At 38.3% G+C, this 20,783-nt stretch overlaps 1 protein-coding gene across 2 annotated transcripts in view; it reads left to right on the forward strand.

The window, feature by feature from the left end:
• LOC109408473 (uncharacterized) overlaps nucleotides 1-20,783 on the forward strand; it is an 810,302-nt gene that overhangs the window by 234,919 nt on the left and 554,600 nt on the right. Inside the window, exon 2 of one of the 2 annotated variants that reach the window (XM_062861101.1) lies at nucleotides 13,866-13,954. The exons of the other annotated variant lie outside the window; for it this stretch is intronic. The gene's annotated coding sequence lies outside the window, so the exon portion shown is untranslated. The remainder of the gene's footprint in view (nucleotides 1-13,865; nucleotides 13,955-20,783) is intronic. 2 annotated transcript variants of the gene reach the window in all.

A 20,783-nucleotide genomic window follows, 5' to 3' on the forward strand; every position in this document is an offset into this window, starting at 1 on the left:
GTCGTGGGAAGCGTAACTTTTGGTGACTTGGGTGCCCTGGGAACCCCTGGGTAACTCCTGATACACTATAGAATCCCTTTGAATATGTGGTGATCTACCACCATCATCCTCAAAATGTTACCTACTTAGGTAATCAATTTGAGGATAAAAGGTTTCTCATGGACAGGTAAATGTTGAAGGATATTTTCCTCTCGATATGTAACCCGTGTTCTGTATAAAAGATTTTAAAATATTATAAATAAACTAGAGTTAAGGTAGACGTCATCGGTGTCGTTACTCTCCTCCTCATATCACATCCCTTCATACGCTGGAGCTGGCAGGAGCCACTCCAGTAGGGCAACATCGGATTTACCTCAAATACCACTGAAATCTCCTGGTACCCCTTGAACCCCCCAAAAATATCTGGATCTCCCCTGGGATCCTCTGAGACTCCTTGAAGCGCCCCTGAAGCCCCATGGAACCTCCTGAGACCTCCATAAACTTACCTGAGATCCCTTGGAGTGCTCCCGAGACAGCATGGAAGTTCCTGTGCTCACTTCCCTCCTGAAATTCCCTGAGATACCTTTAAATGCACTTGAGAAATCCTAAAATGCCTCTGAGACCCTCTGGAAACCATTTAAGCTCCATGGGAGCTCCTGAAACTCCCTAGGACCTCCTAAAACGACCCTTAGCCCTCTGGAACGCTCCTGAGATCCCCTGAAGTGTCCCTGAGAAACCCTCGGAAACCCCTTAAGCTCCTTGAGATCCTATGGAATATCACTAACAATCCCTGAAACTCCCTGAAACGCCCTTGTGGCCCCCTGCAACTCCTCTGGAACCCCCTGAAATACCCCTTGAATCCCCCTGAAACCCCCTGGGACACTATAAAACCCCCCTGCGACCTCCTGCAGCGCCTCTGAGAACCCTTGGAACCTCCTGGCACCGCCCTGAAATATGCATTTTCTCATGCACGTTGGTTCTGAGTAGCTCTCCTTCTGCGTATGCAGGACAAATCGAGATTCCAGGTCTCGTCACCAGCTGACTCTCAATTGCTGTCTCCCAATGGTTCCAGTCGTCTCGCTGCCGGAGCCCTTCAATCGTTTTCTCTAACAACGATACAGCATTCAGCACGAATGTCCTCGTCGAGCCGTGGTCATCGGAAACATCTGAGAAACATTCAGAAGCAGTAGCTTCCCAGGAGCCGGTAATAAGGTTTAAAATCTTACCAGAAAGTCTGCGCTAGTGTTTGCTGCGCCTCGTGACCACTTCTGCGGAACAGATGATTGTCGTTATGTATAGTTGCACAAGGAGTGCGCCGGTTACTTTGTTGTTTGTTGTTGCCTGGGCTGTCAGATGATTTTTTTAAAACAATCTGTACAATTTATTTTTATAAATTTGTAGGCTCAGTGGTACCTACAATTTCGGATAGGATGAAAGACGTTCTTTCGGATGATAGTTGAACTATCGCGTTTGGTGGTCTATCATAAACTAAAACTATATTTACATTTTCATATGAATTCAGGTGATATATGCATGTGTGTTGTGGTTACGTAACAAGTGTTCATAGTGTTGTGTTGTACAATTATAATTTAAGTTTGTGTTGTGTCGGGTGCGCCACAAATTTGTGCTCCATACTGGGTGTTTCGTGTATTGTCCGTTGTCTCGTGTTATTGTAATGTTCAGTCTGTGTAGCCTTTGGCTGAAGACGGTATAAATGTCTTTTTTATTCATGAAATTAATGTTTGTAATTTATGATTCCGGTTTTATTGTAATTCGTGTACGAATTGTGAAACAATGTCTTCTTTAAAGAAATAATGAAAACAAATGGTACATTTGCATGCACTCCTTTGACTTTGTTTTGATACACGATTCAATGACTTAGCGTCATGATTCAATTACTTAGTATCATGATAAGAACAAAAATAGGTTGTTAATCCTTTGGAAATAATGGCAATTTCATGAAAAAAGTTAAAAGTGACCATTCATAAACCACGAAAACTTTTTGAGGGGATGGGAGGGGTCTGGCCAAAGTCTACGCTCCATACAAATTTCTGAATTTGTGTATGGACAAAAGTCTTCGAGGGGGGAAGGGGGTCTGAGACATGGTCTGAGATGGCCGAAATTTGGTCTACGTGGTTTATGAACAGCCCCAAAATGTTCATGACCATCGTCGTTATCGTCATGATATCATGACTTGTAGTCATACCATTAAGCGCCATATTATATGATTTCATTTCTTTCTAGTCGTGAATTTGACGAAGATTTTTTTCCCGTGGCACGCGGCCACCAATCTCTAGGTGGTTCTCTGGTGAATATTGTTTTCGCAGTTCTTTCCTCCGATATCTACAAGACCAGCCCATTGTAGTCTATCGTATTGTATACTTTTCCAATTGATACAACTCGTGATATAAGCTTCTGCACCACACACGATTTTCCAGTTTCCCACCTAGAATTGTTCAAAATCGATCTGCTTCCTTCAGTGTCCACGCCTCGTAACAGTAATACTAGCTCAACTGCATATTGATTTCTAGCCTTTTTTTTTATAGCACGCTTCTGAACTCAGAGAACAGCAAGTGAGTGTAATTCTTTCCCAGTGAGTGTTCCCATTCCTGTCTTTGCTGTATCGCTCTTCATATGAGCGAAAAATTTCGCAATGGCTGTAGCCGATGTCGACAAACCGCTTAGTGTTAGCATTTATCTCCTAATCGCTCATTCGAATGCAAATGGATAGTACATATTCTTATAAGTTTGAATGTGCATAGCCCTATTTCAATTTATCCAAAATCGCAAACGAGGAGGGCACATCGTCTCCACTTGATTTTCATCTATCTGCGTTGCGCGTATCAGACTAATTAGTTTCGTCGGAAAACCATGGTCTGACATTTTTTTGTCATATCTCATCTTTTTTCAATGAATCGTACGTTGCTTCAAAATCAGTGAACATATAATCAGTCAACAAGTTTTATTCTCGAAATATGGATTGACCACAGAGACGTAAACATCTTGTTAAATGTTACGGGATCAGAATTCGCAAAGGAAAACAAATAACGAAAAAGGTTTCATCTCATCACTCATAAAGAGTCTATGGATGAATTCCTGCATGCATTTGGAGTGTTCAAGCGACAAGTGTTAAGGCGACTGGATCCTTGTCCTCACTTTTTGGTTTTTGATTTTTTATAAAATAACGAAGCAATATTTTTAAAAGCGGGTTTTCGTGCACATGTAGAGTATGGATCAAGGTATCTCCTGATTTTTTTTCAGATGGAAAATGTTTTTAGTTTTTGCAAAAACCATTTTTAAACAAAATTTCACAAAAAAATGGTTTCTGCAAAACCGAAAAACATTTTCCACCTGGAAAAATTTCAGGAGATACTTTGATCCATACTCTACATGTGCACGAAAACCGATTTTGAAAATATCGCTTCGCTATTTTATGAAAAATAAAAAACCAAAATAATGAGGAAATGCTTCCAGTTTCGCCTTATAGCCGATCTTTGCGTACAATTTCATAAGTAGTGATTTTATGAGAGAAAATCAAAAATCCGAAATGCTTCATTTTCACCAAGCCCAACCTGTACCACATTGAGGACCTCCGGCCGCCACCGACCAGCTGAGCCAGCGAGTGCGGAATGCGTTGATGTGTCTATTTTCTTCACGGTTCAGTTGCTAACCGAGCTGAGCTGCTTCTGCTGCTGCTGGTGTTGCTAGACGAGAGAGGTAGACTAGACATGTCGCAAAATACTGCCGCCGGAAAGTGTGTACACGTACGAGGCGCGTCCGTTGTTTGTTATGGACGCGCGGACACGCATGTTGTTTGTATTGCTTCTCTCCGCACCAGCACCAACCGCAATCGATCAGCTTAGCACCCTGCTGCTAGACTAGCTTAGCATCGGTGAATAATTTAAAAGCAAACACATGTTTTGGTCTTGTCCCAATAGATTATAGGTCGATCTCATGGTGACAAAGAAAGATGTGAGAACTTAAAGTAGCAAATAGCATCGAGTGGTATCCGGTGAGTATCCGGCGTGAAAACCCAACTGAGGCAAAGCCTGTTTCTTACCTCAGTGTTCTACGAACACTGTTCCATACACATATCCTTGTTTGCTTGCAAGGCCTTCTGCAGGGATTGATCAATGAAAATATTCAGCAATTCCTCGCGATAATTCTCCTCTCGAAGTTTTCCTTACAGTTTTCATCTTGTAATGCCTCCCAAGTTCCAGGGTTTCAGCTGGAATTCCATTCCTCATGGGATCCCTCCTTCAATTATTTACGAAATCCTGCAGGAATTCTATCAAGGATTTTTCCAAAATCCTATCAGGAATTCCTTCAGTGATTCCTCCGGGGATTTCTTCAAAATGTCTTCTGTCGAAGATTCCTCCAAGGATTCCTTCTGAAATTCCTCCTGAATTTATACAATGATTTATTTCCCGGGATTCTTTCAAGGACTCCTCGAGCCCAGGTGTTTGCGGGAATTCCGATAGAAATTCCTGCCGGAAAGCTTTCATTGATTCCTCCCGGGATTACTATAAGGATTTCTCCTGAAATTTCTTCAGGAATTATTTACAAGTAGTTTCCGTCAAAGATTCCTCCAGCGTCCTCCCCTCTTCTTGGCGTAACGTCATCACTGGGACAAAGCCTGCTTCTCAGCTTAGTGTTCTATGTGCACTTCCACAGTTATTAATTGAGAGCTTCCTCTGCCAATGACCATTTTGCATGTGTATATCGTGTGGCAGGCACGAATCTATGCCCAAGGAAGTCAAGGAAATTTCCTTTACGAAAAGATCCTGGACCGACCGGGAATCGAACCCGTCACCCTCAGCATGGTCATGCTGAATACCCGTGCGTTTACCGCCTCGGCTATATGGGCCCAGCGTGTCTTCCCTGGATTTCCACATTGATTTCTCCCGAGGTGTTCTAATGGGCTTCTTCCGATATTTTTCTCTTCCCCGGAATTCTTTTAGGGAACCTTCCCCGGTTTTGGGAAACGCTGTTTTTGGGGATTTTTCCAGGATTTTGTCAAGGCGTCCTCAAGGAATTCTTACTGGAATTCCATTGCGAGTTGCTTTCCGGATTATTTGAAGAATTTCATCCGAGATTCCTACAGGGATATTTTCCGGCATTTTATCAGGGATTCTTTCCGGGATTCCTACAGGGATTTCTACACGAACTCTTTTCGGTAGTTCTTCCTAGATTTCTCCTGTGAATCCTTCAGAGATTCCTTCCGGGATTCTTTCAGAGATTACTTCAGGATTCGTCCACGTACCGCTAACGGGATTCCTTCAAGAATTTCTGCTGGGATTCCTCCTGGCTTCTTTCAGGGATACTTGCTAAATAAAAACATTTTAGCTGTATAAGAGTTGAACAAACCACTTTTAGCAAACAACAGCTTCAAACTGTTATTTTCTGTTTCTTGGGTAATTTAAATTTCTGAGGTAGATGGGAATTTCTGTAATAAGTGGCAGTGTAATCTGACAGTACGTTCTTTTTTTTTAAATTAGGGTGACGAAGGCTATTATCGGCAGCTTTGTTCTCTTTGTTAAGGGGGTTTTTGTGAGCCTAATTACCTGAAATTTGGGTACATAACTCAGCTTGGTTGGGAAGGATTTGAGGCCAACTCTGATTTCAACAGATTTCAAAAACCCAAAAGTCAAAAGCAGTGGTGAATTCGAGGTTACTCCAAATTAGTGATGCCATATGTATAGATTTATATGCAAAATACAGATTTTCAATTATTCGTACAGATTTCGATTTATATGGAATACGTAAAGAGCGGTTAATCTTTTACAGATATGTTTACAGATTTTTAACCCTAATTTTTACTCTCATACTTGGAGAAGGGATGCCAGATGATTTTTTGAAAAATCTGCAACACTATTACGAAAAAAAATAATGAAGCACTACAAATGCATATTATAATATAACAATTTGTAGCGAATCCTTACAAATACGTAATAAACTGGAACATCACTTTTGGACATATAGAACACAGAACATAAACTTTGCCATGTAACCCAATTGAATACAATTTCCGATGACAGGATGACGAAGTTTCATTAATGTTGTTGGTCCATCAGTCAATCCTGTGATCGTATTTTCTCTGGTAGGTTGCCTTTCGTTCGCAACATTAGTTGCTTTCATAGCTTGAGTTTTGTCTAGGAATTTATAATCCTAAGGGTGCATCCTGATTCTTGTTTTTTTTTCGTTATTTTGCTCACGGCGAGGATTTCTCCAACACCTACTTTCGGAAATTTTAGTAAAAATTCCTTTAAGATAATTTTCACTGGTTCTCTTAGAATGAAAGATATTCTAAGAGAACCAGTGAAAAAAGTATTCCTTCAGAAATTTCCCAGTTATTTCTTTTATAATGATTTATGAAATCTGTTTTCTTTCGAAATGCACACAGACGTTTCCAAATAAAGTTGTACTGGGATTTTATTCATGAAATCCCTGGAGGAATGGTCTTAGAAACTCCTTTTGGAATTTCTTCTGAAATTCCTTCCTGCTTAAAAAAAATCTCCAAGTATTCCTCTACAAAACAATCTATGGGTTTCCTTAGAAATTTCATCAAAAAATTCTCCAACAATTCTTTAAAAACATCAGAAATTTGGATTTCCCTTAAAAATTTCCCCAACGTTTTCTTCAAAAAATCTTTCAATTATTCCTTTAGAAAGTCTCCACAGATTGCTTCTGAAATTCCACCAAAAACTTCTAACGTAATGTTCCTTCAGAAAATATTTCATAAAATTCTCCTAAAATTGTCCCAAGATTTTCTTTAGAAATTCCTTTGGCGATTCCTCTATGGATTCCTTGAGAAATCCTCTAGGAGGACCTTTATAAAACCTCTGGATTTCCATAGATTTAACTTAAGGAATTTCATCACACATTTGTCTAGAGATTTCATAAATAAGAGCTCAAGAATCTCCTTCAAAACTTCCTCTAGGATTCAGTCAAAAATTTTCTAGTAGCTGTCATCCAGGAATTATTTTAGATTTTTTTTTCATATATTTGTCAATACTTGGAAAACTTTTTTTTTTCCAAATGATGATGATTAACCTGGGCTTGTTAGGGGAATATCTGTAAGTAAAAAGAACATCGCGTTAAGTACTATTCCTTTGAATTCCACTAAGAATTTGCAGATACGTATTTCGACCTCAACTGTAAGTTCGTCTTCAGTGTCTTGTACTTAAGTCGAGTCAAGTACAAGACACTGAAGACGACCTTACAGTTGAGGTTGAAATACGTATCTGCTAATTCTTAGTGGAATTCAAAGGAACAGTACTTAACGCGATTTTCTTTTTACTTACTTTTTCCAAATATTTTTCATACAGGAATCCATACGAATTTCTCCAGGGATTCTTTCTTGGACTCCACTGCCATTTCCCGAAGGAATTTCTTTAAGAATTACTTTGGGAATTCTGCTGAAAAGCTTACACATATTTTTTCAGCAGTTCAAACATAAATTCCTCTAGGACTTCTTGTAGAAATTCATACAGATATTCCCTCATGAATTCCTCCCTGACCACGATCACAGGGTTCGACGGTATTAAAGTGAAGGATGTCGATTTTAATTCTTGTAATGAAAATATCACCTTTAACACTTTAATGTGCCTCATTGCGAACCGGCTGCTACAGATGGAGTATGGCTGATTTATCAGAAATGCTCGATATACAGGAGGGACCTGCTGGGGCCTAGTAGTTTCTATACCCAGAAATCAGTTCCGGTCGATTGAGTCTGGGAAGGTTTCGAGAGGCGTTGTGAACCATAATGATTTTTTTTTTGTTTTGTGACGAGTCTTGGAATCTTTTTTGAGTCAGCAGATTTTGAACTGTTTCCTGGGCTTCCCACTATTCGGTTAATTTTAACAAATACACTATACAAATACAAATTTAGTTCAAATATGCAATAATTAGTAGTATCTCGTGTATTCAATTTGCTAATACATAGTTCTCAACATTTGATGTGCTTTCGTGATTTAATTTTCTCTATAATTATTTTTATATCTGATAGTTTTGTGAGTAAACCCTAATATGTTTCGAATGCCCAATGCTTAATAATGTGTTCTTGCAATATCAATTTAAAATAACTAAGAAACTAATAGTGGGAAGTGAAGCATTTAATAGTGCTTGCTTATAGATTCGAAGCTAACGTGTGATCAAGACGAAATCGACAAAAACTGACTACTTCGACTTTGACTAACGTAGACTATTTATGACAAATTAGATATTTTTACATTTTTCGACTGAGTGTATGAAATGTTTTCTTTAATTTGGACTTCTTTGGACCGATGCTAATAGTGCTAGGGATGTGGCCGAATTCAAAGATAATAAAAACTGTACTAAAATGAGGATCCTCCACGGTTTTCTTCAAGGATACTTGTAGGTATTTTTTTTCGAAATTATTCGGATTATTTGGATTTCTACACGAATCTCATAGGAAGTTGTGTAGGATTTTTTTGTGAATGTTCCTATTTGTTTCTCCAGATATTCCTAACAGATTTCTCCAGATTTCTTGTTCCATATTTTTTCTGCAAGTGGTTTCTCAAGGAGTTTCTTCAGGTATTCTTCAATGAATATTTTCAGAAGTTTCATCAGGAATTTTCCTTAAATATTTTTCAGTAACTTTAAGTTTTAAATTGTCAGATATCTTAGGCGTTAGCAGGTTTGGCACGTCTCAATGAAATTAAAGAAGAGTAGTCCTCCGAAGTGTGATAAGTGCTGTATCAATATTAGTGTCTTAGGGCCGATTTCTTCACCCGGGCTTAAATTTTAAACCAGGCTTAGCAACATTTTAAGCCGGGCTTAACTTTTTTTCAATTTCTTCACCTCGGCTTAACCACTAAACCCGGTTTAATAAAGCTACGGCTTACGTTAAGTGCGGCTTATTTTAAGCGGTGCTCTGAGGTGGCTTAGCAGCGCTAAGCCAGGCTTAAGCCGCAAATTGTAGAGTTTGGGTTTCTTCACCTGCTTCGTATATACATTTTTGAAACGGCAGAAAATATTTTTTAAGAAACATGTACACTTAGGAACGATAAAATTGTAAAACGTTTGGTTACGGATGGAGAGGGTGATAAAGAAAATGATAACCTATAGCCGGCGGGTCGTCAATATAAAATATTCTAATCGGAATTGGGACAATCAAGTTTTTACATTAGATTAAAAGTATTTAAAAAGACACCGTGTTGATAGTTTTGGAAATTTGTCATACTGATTTGGAAGTCGAAAGTACATTTGCATTGAAGTTTCTATTTATTTCAACTCGGTCCTTCCATGATTTCAGGTCACAAAAAACATTTTCGTCTCTTATGGTTCAAGAGATATTATTTATTTTTACAAACAAACTTAGGATGACACTCAAGAAAAATCTTCAAATACCTTTTTATACACTGATTTCTTTTAAAAACTTAGTTCAAAGCACGTTTAGCCCATCGAACATTCAACATTTTGACTCATAATTCTAAATATAAAAAGTTCCATTCGTGGTGTACTTCTAAACATGACTTATTTTGAATACCTAATAGGGTGACATTGGATATTATTGGTAGGTTTGTCCTCTCCGTCGTGGGGGGTTTTTGTCGGTGTGTGAAGAATTAGCAATAAGTTAAAATTCACAAATACAAAGAAATTAAAAAAAAAAAAAAAAAAGGTTTTTGTCGGCCAAAATGCCTGAAACATTGCCATAACATTCAGCTTACTTTGGAAGGATTTGAGACCAACTTTGAGTTCAATAGGTTTCTAAAAACCTGCCGTGACGAAGAGTACAAAACTGCCGAAAACACGACGCAAGTGGATTTTAAATATCTTTTTGCAACTCAGCACTATGAAATTTGTTTTATACTTGCCGCATCACAACGGACTAATATATCGTACTATACCAAACAATTGGAATATAATTCATAATGCAACTGATTTCGGTTGTATTGTGAATCATTGCCAAATTGTCACGGTTATGGTACAGCTTGCTTGATCAAAATTTAGTGTCTAGCATGATAGAACACATGACTGTTCCCATCGAACCACCGCGAAGCATGATGGTACTGATAGAAATGATCATATCGACACTGATTTTTCATTTGGGCCTAACTGTCATTTTCGAGTTCTCCTCATCGATCCTCTCTTTGTGTTATCACAGAATGTGTATTGAGTTTTCCAAAGTTTTTTTTGGTTGCTACTACTAGATTTGTAGTAATGAGCTGAATGTTTGCATGGTGAAAAGGTTAATTCTCCGTTTCTGCAAGGAAATCGTGCAAAAAGCGTGGGTATTATGGTTCCTTGCCTAATTTGATACTGTTTGAGCAAAACTTTAGAAAACTGTGTTGTTGTTTTGGCTATTTCTTGTCCCTTTATCAGTACAGTTTTCCAAAATATTGCTCAAACAGCATCAAATTAGGCAACGAATCATAGTACCCACGCTTTTTGCACGATTTCCTTGCAAAAACGGAGGATTCAACTTCTTACCATACAACAATTTAGCTCATTACTACAAATCTAGTACATCACTAATCGTGTCCTATTGCCTTTTTCGAAGATATTCGATGATTTTGAATCTAGATAGGTAGAAATTACATTTTTGTAATTACGTTTCGAAAGTGCTTACTTTTCAATCTGTGAAAAGGCAACGAATACTTTTCCAACCAAACTTTAACAAGTGTGCCGAAAAGTACTACTTTTTGACACTCTTAAGTGTGCCGAAAAGTACTACTTTTCGGCACTGTTGTTTGATTGGACAATTTGCTCCTAGTTTGGCTTAATTTATCATAGTTAACAAAGTTAATATGCCGGAAACCTATAAATTTTATGTCCGCGCACGTCCTTTCGGGCACTTCCTGTATTATTTCTTCCAGAAACTTCTCTTAGAAGAAAAAAGTGCCAGACTGAACTGAAACGCCTACTTGATCGGATAATAGGCTAAGACGGCTAATACACGTGGAAGCCCGCTTGCCTGTTTTCTCAGAATGTGCAGTTAAGTTTGTAATTGATGGGTGTTTTTCGTAATTACAAAAAACTTTGTATGCAACACGTTGCGAAACTCGATTTTTTCAGCACTCGTATTTATCCAACTCGGCAAGCCTGGTTGGATAAATGTACAACTCGTGCTGAAAGAATCATAATTTTTGCAACTTGTGGCATAATTAACTATTTCAGCACTGCAAAAAACGGTCCGTTTCATATTTTAGTACAAGGCAGCGTGCATCGTATTAACGCATTTTTATATTAAAATCCTAAAATTTTTGCATGGTATTATAAACACCAACGAATGGAATAAAAGTAGAATAAACTGTTTCTATAAAGGGATTTCAGTTTCTAGTGTAACTTGAACTTTGCTGTGGCTTTCATTGAATGTACACAGTTCATAATTTTAAACATATTCGAAAAATCGTCTGAGCTCTGGAGCATCTCACGACAAACACATTTTCAAAAACTCACTATCGAAATGCAACTTTATTCGAAGGCGATTATGGCGATTATGGATATCAAAACATAAAATCAACATTGCAACGCCTTTTCTGCAATGTGGCACTCCAACTTTGTACAATGAGAGGCAAATTCGAACACCAAATGTTGTGGAACGATCATATGTAGTAGGTACTAAATCGTAGATCTTCGATGCTTTGGATAAAATATCAACAGTCTAGGTAGATCATTATTGTTAATTTCCTTCTGTATCCGAAAAAAATACCGAGCGATTCCGCTTTTCCTGCTAAAATTTCAGCGGATGTTTTGTTGTTGTTACTCCATACTGCATATAACGGGCATTTCAAAATATCGGCGGCTTAAAATGACGTTTCCATTGGAAAGTCACTGGAATGATATGGGAAATTTTGTTAAGCTTGGCTTAGCGTAAGCCGTCGCCTTTATTTGCTAAACCGGTGTGAAGAAATGCAAATATTTAAACCTGGCTTAAGAATTTGGCTTAACTTTAAGTGTGGTTTAAGATAAACCAGGCTTACGTCGTTAAGCCGGGTAGGTGAAGAAATCGGCCCTTAAACATCTATAACTTGCCGCTCACTTTGAGCGTTGTAGGGTATAAATTTAATTCGTCATTTGCATTAATTCATGTCATATCAGACGATAACTAGTCAATAATTACAGGTATTCCAACTTGCCTTTGCCAATGGCTCATCATATGGAAGCAAAAGATACCAATTACCAATAATCATCGTTTACATATGACGAAGGAAACTGCCCCAAAGCAGCAGCTAGCCGAATTGTACTTCATCATCGTTCAACTTTCACTTCTCCAGATTCACATGCTAATCCAACCTTCAATTAACACCCCACAAAAGCTCTGTGACCCTTCAACGTTGGATTGCACTGCCAGGGATGAGATGAATGTAACCTTGTAGTTTTATCTGAAAGTTTGCCGAATGACATTAGGGTCGCACACACATACCAAAGTCGTGAGCGAGCACTGAAGGCAACTCTGTTGTTTGAATGAGTATAATCAGTTTCGTACCTTTTAATTCCACCCTATGTTGCTTATCCTTTGACAGATATGCGAGGAAGATTACAAGTGGTAGTCGAAATACGCGTATCTGTCAAAGGATAAGCAACATAGGGCGGAATTAAAAGGTACGAAACTGGTTACACTCATTCAAAGAGGGTATTCTGCTTAGAGGGTTCGAAAAGTCGGTACAAGATGGTTTCTGTTGACTTCATTATTGATGCTACTCTAGTACATTGTGCTACAAAGTTTAAAGTAAAACAATAATGAAAATGTGTTCCATACATTGATTTTTGCTACGATGCTTCTGAAGCGAGTTAACAGCAAGTGAATGTAACTGATTGCAAATGAATGATCCCATCCTTGTGCACTGCTGTAGAATGCAGTAAACGCCGTTTAATTATTTATATAAATCACTTTTTCGCTCGTCGGTAAAACGTTAACAACTAGTTGTCTTTGTCTAGAGAGGATGCAAGCAAATGTGTGCGTGGATTTTCTGCATACGAAACATCGTATTTCACAACCACAGAGAAAGGTTTCTTCCTAGCACTGAGATGGCGCACTTTGTTTTGAAATATATAACATAATTTGTTATAATTTGGTTATGATTTCGCAAGCTTAGTCTAACAAAATTAGATATAACCTTGTTATGACTAAATCTGAACTTGTTATATTGTTGTTTTAATTGGAACGAGTTTTGTTATTTTAACTACTAACGGTACATGTTTTAAAACAACCGTTGTTACAAAAATCATTGTAACAAAATTACACAACCTGTAAAAATTTTGTTTTTCCTATTTAGTCGGGTATGATCTGGTGGGCAAAAATATTATTTGAGATGTTTTAATTGATCTTCCATCTATCCATACATCTTCAAAAGCTTTCTACTCAAAGGTACTTTGAACACATGATTTGATTTGGTTTGTCCTCCGACCGACTTTTCGAATTAACAAGGTGTTATTATACGTTGCACTATGGTACATAGAATGGTAACGTAAAAGGTGTGCCGAGAGTTGAAGTCAGGTTGTGCCCAAAATAGTCGTGGACTAGATGAAAAGAGAATTCGAGGGACAATTATTCAATCCTATTATTTTAAGGAAAATATGGTTCTTTCACAATCTGTTTTTATATGATCTGGATCTGGTTTATTTATAAATTAGTTATTGATACTAAATTGGCTTTCTGATGGCGAGGTGCAAAAATAAACTCGATCATTATTGGTCGTTGCTTAGATAGACGGAAATTAGATAAAAATCTTTCAATAAGATGATCACCTGTGCATTTTTCCTAAAACTCGTGAGACTCAGCAGCAAATCGCACTCAACAGAAACAATAAAAAGCAAGCAAGCACTTGTCTGCAATAGTCCAACTCTCTCGAATAATTTACGTATGACTCTTACAACAAGTTAACTCTTACATTCTCCTATTTTCTTTCTATTTTCAGGTAGATTGACTGTTTGGACAGCAATGATCAGCACAGCAAAACTAAACTAAACCAGCAATGCCCTAGATATTTTTACGAATACGGAAAAGGTTAGTTCAATTTGAAAAGTGCATCACAGTTCCCTCAATAAGACTTCACATCTACTCGATTACACCGTCTAATTAATTAGCTCCACTCCAATGGCTTCAGACCCTCTCAGACCCTTTTCTTTTCCGATACCACTCGCTTGAGCCTTGTTTCAGAAAGCCACTATAAAATCACTTACCCTTTAACAACCACCCACTGCCTGACTGACTGACTGACTGGCTCTGAAACGTTCGACTTGAATTGGAACAAACGGATCATGAGGCTCTCTAGGAGTACTACTTAGGTACTTTGTGAGCGCTTGCTCTTGCGTCGTCGTTGTCGTAAATCAACTCTCTTTGAAGCACTCCACCGACTCACTGTAAATGGCAGTCGCTACAAATCCGTAACCTGTAAGTGCCTCCTGGTTGAGGATGGCGGTAGGTGCCGAGCAGCGGGTTGGTGGCTGTGTCCCATTATCGCTGCTTGGGACTTGGGAGCTGCTTCATTGGTCGTTAGTGTTACGAATCACGTTTCCCAGCCCCACGACTCACCGCACTGTGTCGCTTGGTTTACAGGGGAAAAACTTCTGGTTGCACTTGATTCCGATACGTTACTCCTACGTCATTGCAACAAGGGTTCTATTCTTATATCAGGATGCAGCGTGGTTAAAAAGGGGTTTCTTGTTAATTGATCCTTATCGATTGGATTTATTTCCTTTAATTCAATGACGGGATTCAGAGTATTTCTATTTTAAACATTTTTGAGACAGCGACATAAAAGAAAATCAAAATTTGAGTCGCCCAATCATGATCATGATAAATAAAAAAATCCAGTCAAAAAAGAGAAACTTTAATAATTCTGTAAGGAACTTTGCGGTAAAGTGAGTATTCAATGACTTATTCGCGTATCCATTCTTATTCTACCAACAAGCTCCACATTACTACAAATATGCCATAAGTTAATCATGTAGTAAAACGTCCAAAAATGTCTCTAAAAATTCCTGAATAATGTTTTTTTCAAATGTTCAACAAAAACTTTACAATATACTTGTTTATTGTCATTTCATTTATAGATTTGTGAAACAAACAACAACAAAGAAACAAAAATTTCTTCTGATTAACCCTTGAAATAAAATATGAAATAGTTTGTTCGTTATTATTAAAGAAACCACTGAGCTCCTCTCCGGAGCCACCAATAGTTTCTGCAGTATTATCTTAAGGATACTCTACGGAAGTTCTACCAAAGTTCATTATAAATTGTATGGGGAATGTTTTTTTTCTTAACAATCGTTAAATATTGTTGCAGTAATTCCTTTAAAAATCAAGAATTGTAGCATTGAACTTCTTGTGCGGAAGTTCTCAAATAATATTTTAGAATTTTAACAAAAAAAAATCGCTGCAGGAGATTTAGAGGATGAATGTAGCTTTACCAACAGTTATTACTGTAAAATTTAAAAAAAAACATAGTTTCACTTGAAAACGCCCCACGGGAATCACTGGATGTAAAACAAAAACAAACAAAAAACTGGATTATTTAGGATTTTCACTGACATTTTTAGCAGTACCTACAAATCGTAATTCTAGATTCCTTGCTAGAAGATAACCAGAAATTTATTCAAATCCTGCCTTTCAAATCCTCAAATTGTCCAAAAACCATGTCAAATATTTTCTTAAGCAGCTTCTCTCTTGGAATTCTTCGAAGTGCTGTTTTATTGGTATTCTCTGACAGAATGAGCCCATGTTTCCACGGATGTTAATCCTAAAAGCACAAAAATTACAACAACAAAGCTCAAAGCCAATTCTCTAGAAAAAACGTCAATTTTTTTTTTCTAAAAGCCGTTGAAGAGACAACTCTTAAAAAACATCAAGAAATTATAATTTAATTCTTGCAGCAAGATCTCCATGGATCTTTAGATGTGTCAGATTACATTAGGTTACAGCATTTTTGAACTCGGTAAGCTGATGATCGTTTTAGGTGTAGAATCATACCTTGAGTTCGACAACGTGAAGGAAAAAAAATACAGTAGAACGGAAATTTTTTTTCGACTTTCCATACAAGGTTGATTATTTGAAATAGATTTTTGTTCTATTTTTTAAGCAACGTCGCTCACTTCATACATCTTATTCACCGTAACAAATACTCCGATTGAGCTGAATTTTTTACTGGAACTCGATTATATATGATATGTCAAATAAACATTGAGAAAGATTTTTTTCAATAATTTCTTCATATATTTTTGGAAATTAAGCTAAAATTTAAAGAGATCGTCCCTAAAACTCGCCAATATCTTGAATTTCATCAATCTTACGCAAAACCTGCATTCAGATGATCGAATGGTATTATATTCAGCTTTTAAGTTATGGAAAAAGATTTAAAATTGGTTGAACAAAACGCAAGATATTTGAATTTTATTAAATTCCATATTTTAAAAAGTTGTAAAACTCGATATTGAGCTAAAACTTAAAAACTGTTCTACTTAAATTTTTTTGAAACTCGGTTTCGAAATCAACGCTAAATTATGCTTCAAAAATTTTAGTCGTCGACAGAAGTTCACGACTTTCGTTTTATTTTGTAAACAAATGTTATCTATAAATCTATATAGATTCAAAGACACACGTTTACATAGTTTACGCAAGTATGATACATGAAGTGAGCAACTTCGCTTGAAAATATAACAGAAATCGGTTTCATATTGCCAACCTCACATGGGAAGCCGTAAAAAGTTCCGCCCCTTGCAAACTTTTTCTTCGCATTTTCGACGTCAGGACATGATTTTGCGCCTCAAATGATCATCAGCTTACCGAGTTCAAAAATGTAAACTAGTGTATCATTAAAAGAATTCCTCTTCAGAGCCACCAATAGCCCAAAAGGCGTGGATATTCCTGAAACATAGAACCCTTCTGAAACAAAGCTGAGAAGCAGGCTTTTTCCCAGTGGGATCGTTATGCCAAGAAGAAGCAGAAAAAGAAGAAGCCACTAGGTGTTTCTAGAAACATATCTCCAGGATTTGCTTAACGAATCTTCCAAAAACTTCCTTGAAACTAGAGTTTCAATGGAATTGCAGGAGTTTCCAGTGGGGTTACATGGCGTTTCAAGAGGTTTCAGGGGCATTCTGGGGGTTTCAATGATGTTCCGGGGGTTTCGGAAGCATTTCATGGGGTTTTCAAGAGATTTTGGGACCCATTAGGTTTCAAAGCGTTCCAGAGTGTTTCAAGGGGTTCAGGAGCGTTACAGGCACTTCCGAGGGGCTTCTAGGACATTTGTGTTATTTTTGCAGCATTACTAGGAGTTTCAAGGGCGTTTCAAAAGATTCTATGGGTTTTGAAGCGGTTTCAGGAATGTTACATGGTGCTTCAGAAGATTTCATGGGCATTACAGCAGTTTACAAGAGCTTTTAGGGGTGTTTTAAGGACTTAAGGGATATTCTAGTGGCGTTCCAGTGGTTATAAAGTGTTTTAGGGGTGTTTCAAGGGATTTCAGGGATTTTCAGAGGCTTTTCAGAGTGCTCCGTTTCAGGAGTAGAAACGCTCCAGGAAATTTCAGTAGTGTTCCAATGGTTTCAGGGATACTTCAAAGGGTTTCATGGATGTGCCAAGGGTTTTCAAGGAGTGTCACGGGCGTTCCAGGGGATTGTACCATGAGTTTTTAAAGGAAAGCAGCGATGTTACTGGGGAATTTTAGAGCGTTCCAGAACAATATGTGGAGTTCAGGGCATTCCAGGGCAAGTCCAAGGGATACCAGGGAGTTTTAGAAGAGTTTAAGACGTTCCATTGGGTTTCAAGCGCTTTCAGAATAGTTAAAAGGACGTTCCAGGGATGTTCTAGGAGTCTCAGGGGATTGCAAGAACTTTTTAGAAGATTCCAGGATTTTCAGGGGTGTCTCATAAATTCAATTTTCGAGAATTAAATTGGGATCAGCTAGCTTAAGGGTTTGTTCAACATTGGGATTTCCGACTTCTGGTACAAATGTTTCAATTTCTCTTAAAAAAATTGAATTTACATTCAATGGGAACTGTAAGAAACGGCTGGATATGAACGATTACTGGATAGTTTTCTTCTACCGTGAAACTATGCATGGAAAACAAATGAAAACGAAAACTCCAGTACTAACTATTCAACAATAGGACAAATGGGTGAAGTACTAGATTTGTAGTAATGAGCTGAATTTTAGTATGGTGAGAAGGTCAATTCTCCGTTTCTGCAATGAAATGGTGCAAAAAGCGTGGGTATTATGATTCCTTGCCTAATATTATGCTGTTTGAGCAAAATTTTGGGCAGCAGCGTTGTCGTTTTCTCCATTTCTTGCAACATAAACAACATAGCTATCCAAAGTTTTGCTCAAACATCATCAAATTAGGCAAGGAATCATAATACCCACGCTTTTTGCACCATTTTATTGCAGAAACGGAGAATTGACCTTCTCACCATACAAAAATTCAGCTCATTACTACAAATCTAGTACTACACCGAACGTGCCCCATTGGCAAATTACCCTGTTTTAAAAGATTTTTTCAGCAAGTTATGCTGTGAGTAATTTGTAAAGTTTATGGCTGTGTTTTAGTTTAATCTTTCAATATAGTACCGTGAAACAGGATCTCATTGACCAGTGATCGACTTCACTCTGTGCATGAAATGTTTGATCGATCCTTTTTGACTGAGAACTGAGCTCTTATGACTATCCATTTCTGTACATAGCAAACGAGTAACAGGGCACTAACTGTAACGCTAGAAAGTCTTTTCTACCGTCTCAATCACGAAAACGTGGTAAGCTCCCTGATGCGCAAGGGTGCCTCTGAGAAAAAATCGGCCTCATTGAAGCACAGTACGAGGCATTTGCGTGCTATGCAACAACGGTGCTCTGCCGATCCCATTTGTGTTGCCATTAGACTGAGGCAAGGATATATGATCGCTACTGTTCATCATTGTAAACAACAGGATCCTGGTAGGTATCATTGATCGTGAACCCAGGTATCAGGTATCAGTAGGTCGGCTCAAGAGGCACGTTCTCTTCCATTTGGGAAATTTGTGCCATCGCCATGAATACGAGCCTATTCATCATTTACCTGAGGGAGAGCGAAGGGAGGAATAAGGGATGGGATAGGAAAAGGGAAGGTAAGGGAATAGGGTCGATATAAACGCATAAGCGTACCACAACGGGTTCAAACAGCGCCCTGAAAAGGACACTATAGAAAACGCATAAAGCGTAAAGTAAGCCTATAGCTACTTGCCACAACGGGTTCAGAACAACAGAACATCCTGAAGATTCAGGCTTCTTAGGTCAGTTTCACTTCCGAGTACTCGGAAACGCAGTAGCGTAAAAACTGGGTAGTTACATATCAAATGATTCAAAGTTCCACAGTCGGATTGTCAGCTAAGATATACAAATGAAGCAGCCTGTTGAGGCTTGTGATGGACAAAATCATAAGTAGGAAAACCACATTGAGTTATCTCAATTGCATTTCTGCTACGAGATTCCTCAAAAGTCATGGCAAGACTCCCGCATGGGGGCATCCACAAAAACTCAATTTCCTAATCGCTGCTTGACGTAATGCCGAGAAGAGATGTTGGTTTTTGAGCATTTGGTAAATCCAATTGGAAATCATTGAAAGATAAATAGGACAATCCATGCGGCTTCCAATATGGAATCAAATGGTTCGTGTTCAAAAGTATCCTGGAAATCCGAGAAAACACCCAAACAAAATTATTTTTGAATGAATGCGTTTCCGATATCGTAAACAACATTGTGTAAACAAATCACAGTGGACTTTCCATTTTGGTAAGCATGTTGGTTCCCATGGAGAGGCATGTTTGCTAGAAAAACATCACGGGTGTGATGCTCGACAAAGCGTGCTAATCATTTCCAAAGAAAGAGGTCAAATAGATAGATTTGATCTTCATACGAAGACATTATCCACTTACGGAATAAACTTGACAGTATAATCCCACCAAGATTTGGGAATGGCAAGGCTGCAAACAAGTAGTTTTATCAAAACATTTTGGGGCTCGAGGCATGACACGCAAGACTGTCATTTCAATTTTACTGAAAGTAGCAAACATCGGGTCAAACGCAAAATGCGAAACCATATTGGTGTTAATTAAAACATTACATCTACATAGACATCCTCCCTACGAAAGTAAGGTTCTTGGACCAAAGCTGTTCTTTTATGCTGAAGATTGATCTGAGCTGTCATAACCATAGCCACTACCCAAACTAGGCACGATCAAACTCTTACAATCACAACACAAGAAAAAACAGCAGCGATAAAAACGAATTCGGTATCGATTGAAGAGCGCCAGAGACGAACATACACAGAGGACACTGTGAAGAACGCATAATGCGAAGAGCCATATAGGTTATAATTAAAACTAATAAACAACATACTAATAATCCCACCCTTATTGAGCCTCGCAGTTGTGGCTTAAGAAGGATAGCAGATTATCTCGGAGAAACACAAGGTCAACTGCACCATTGCTCCGGTTAGCGCAGTAAGGGCAGAATACTGTGGAGGGTGCCCTAGTACTCCACAGGCTCCGTTTGTAGTTAGGTTTTTATTAGACCCCCCCTAACCGTTCATTCTTTGGCACGGTAAGCATAAAGCCGCATAACACCATGAATTAGGGGTCACCTGTTTAGTGGACTCTTACCACTGGATCAGGCGATCCGTAGTGTTATTCTTAGCCAATTGAGACAACCGCTACCGACACTACACAGCTATCTAGGCTGATCGGGAAAAGAAGTTAACATTGATGGTCAACTTCCAAACGTGCCCGAACAGCAACCGTGGGGTTGCTGTGGCAGCCTATTACCATGACTAATCTGAATTACTTAAAACTGGCTGATGACGTGATACTT

The sequence above is a fragment of the Aedes albopictus genome, chromosome 3 (assembly GCF_035046485.1).
Source record: "Aedes albopictus strain Foshan chromosome 3, AalbF5, whole genome shotgun sequence".
In the NCBI taxonomy this organism is placed as follows: Eukaryota; Metazoa; Arthropoda; class Insecta; order Diptera; family Culicidae; genus Aedes; species Aedes albopictus.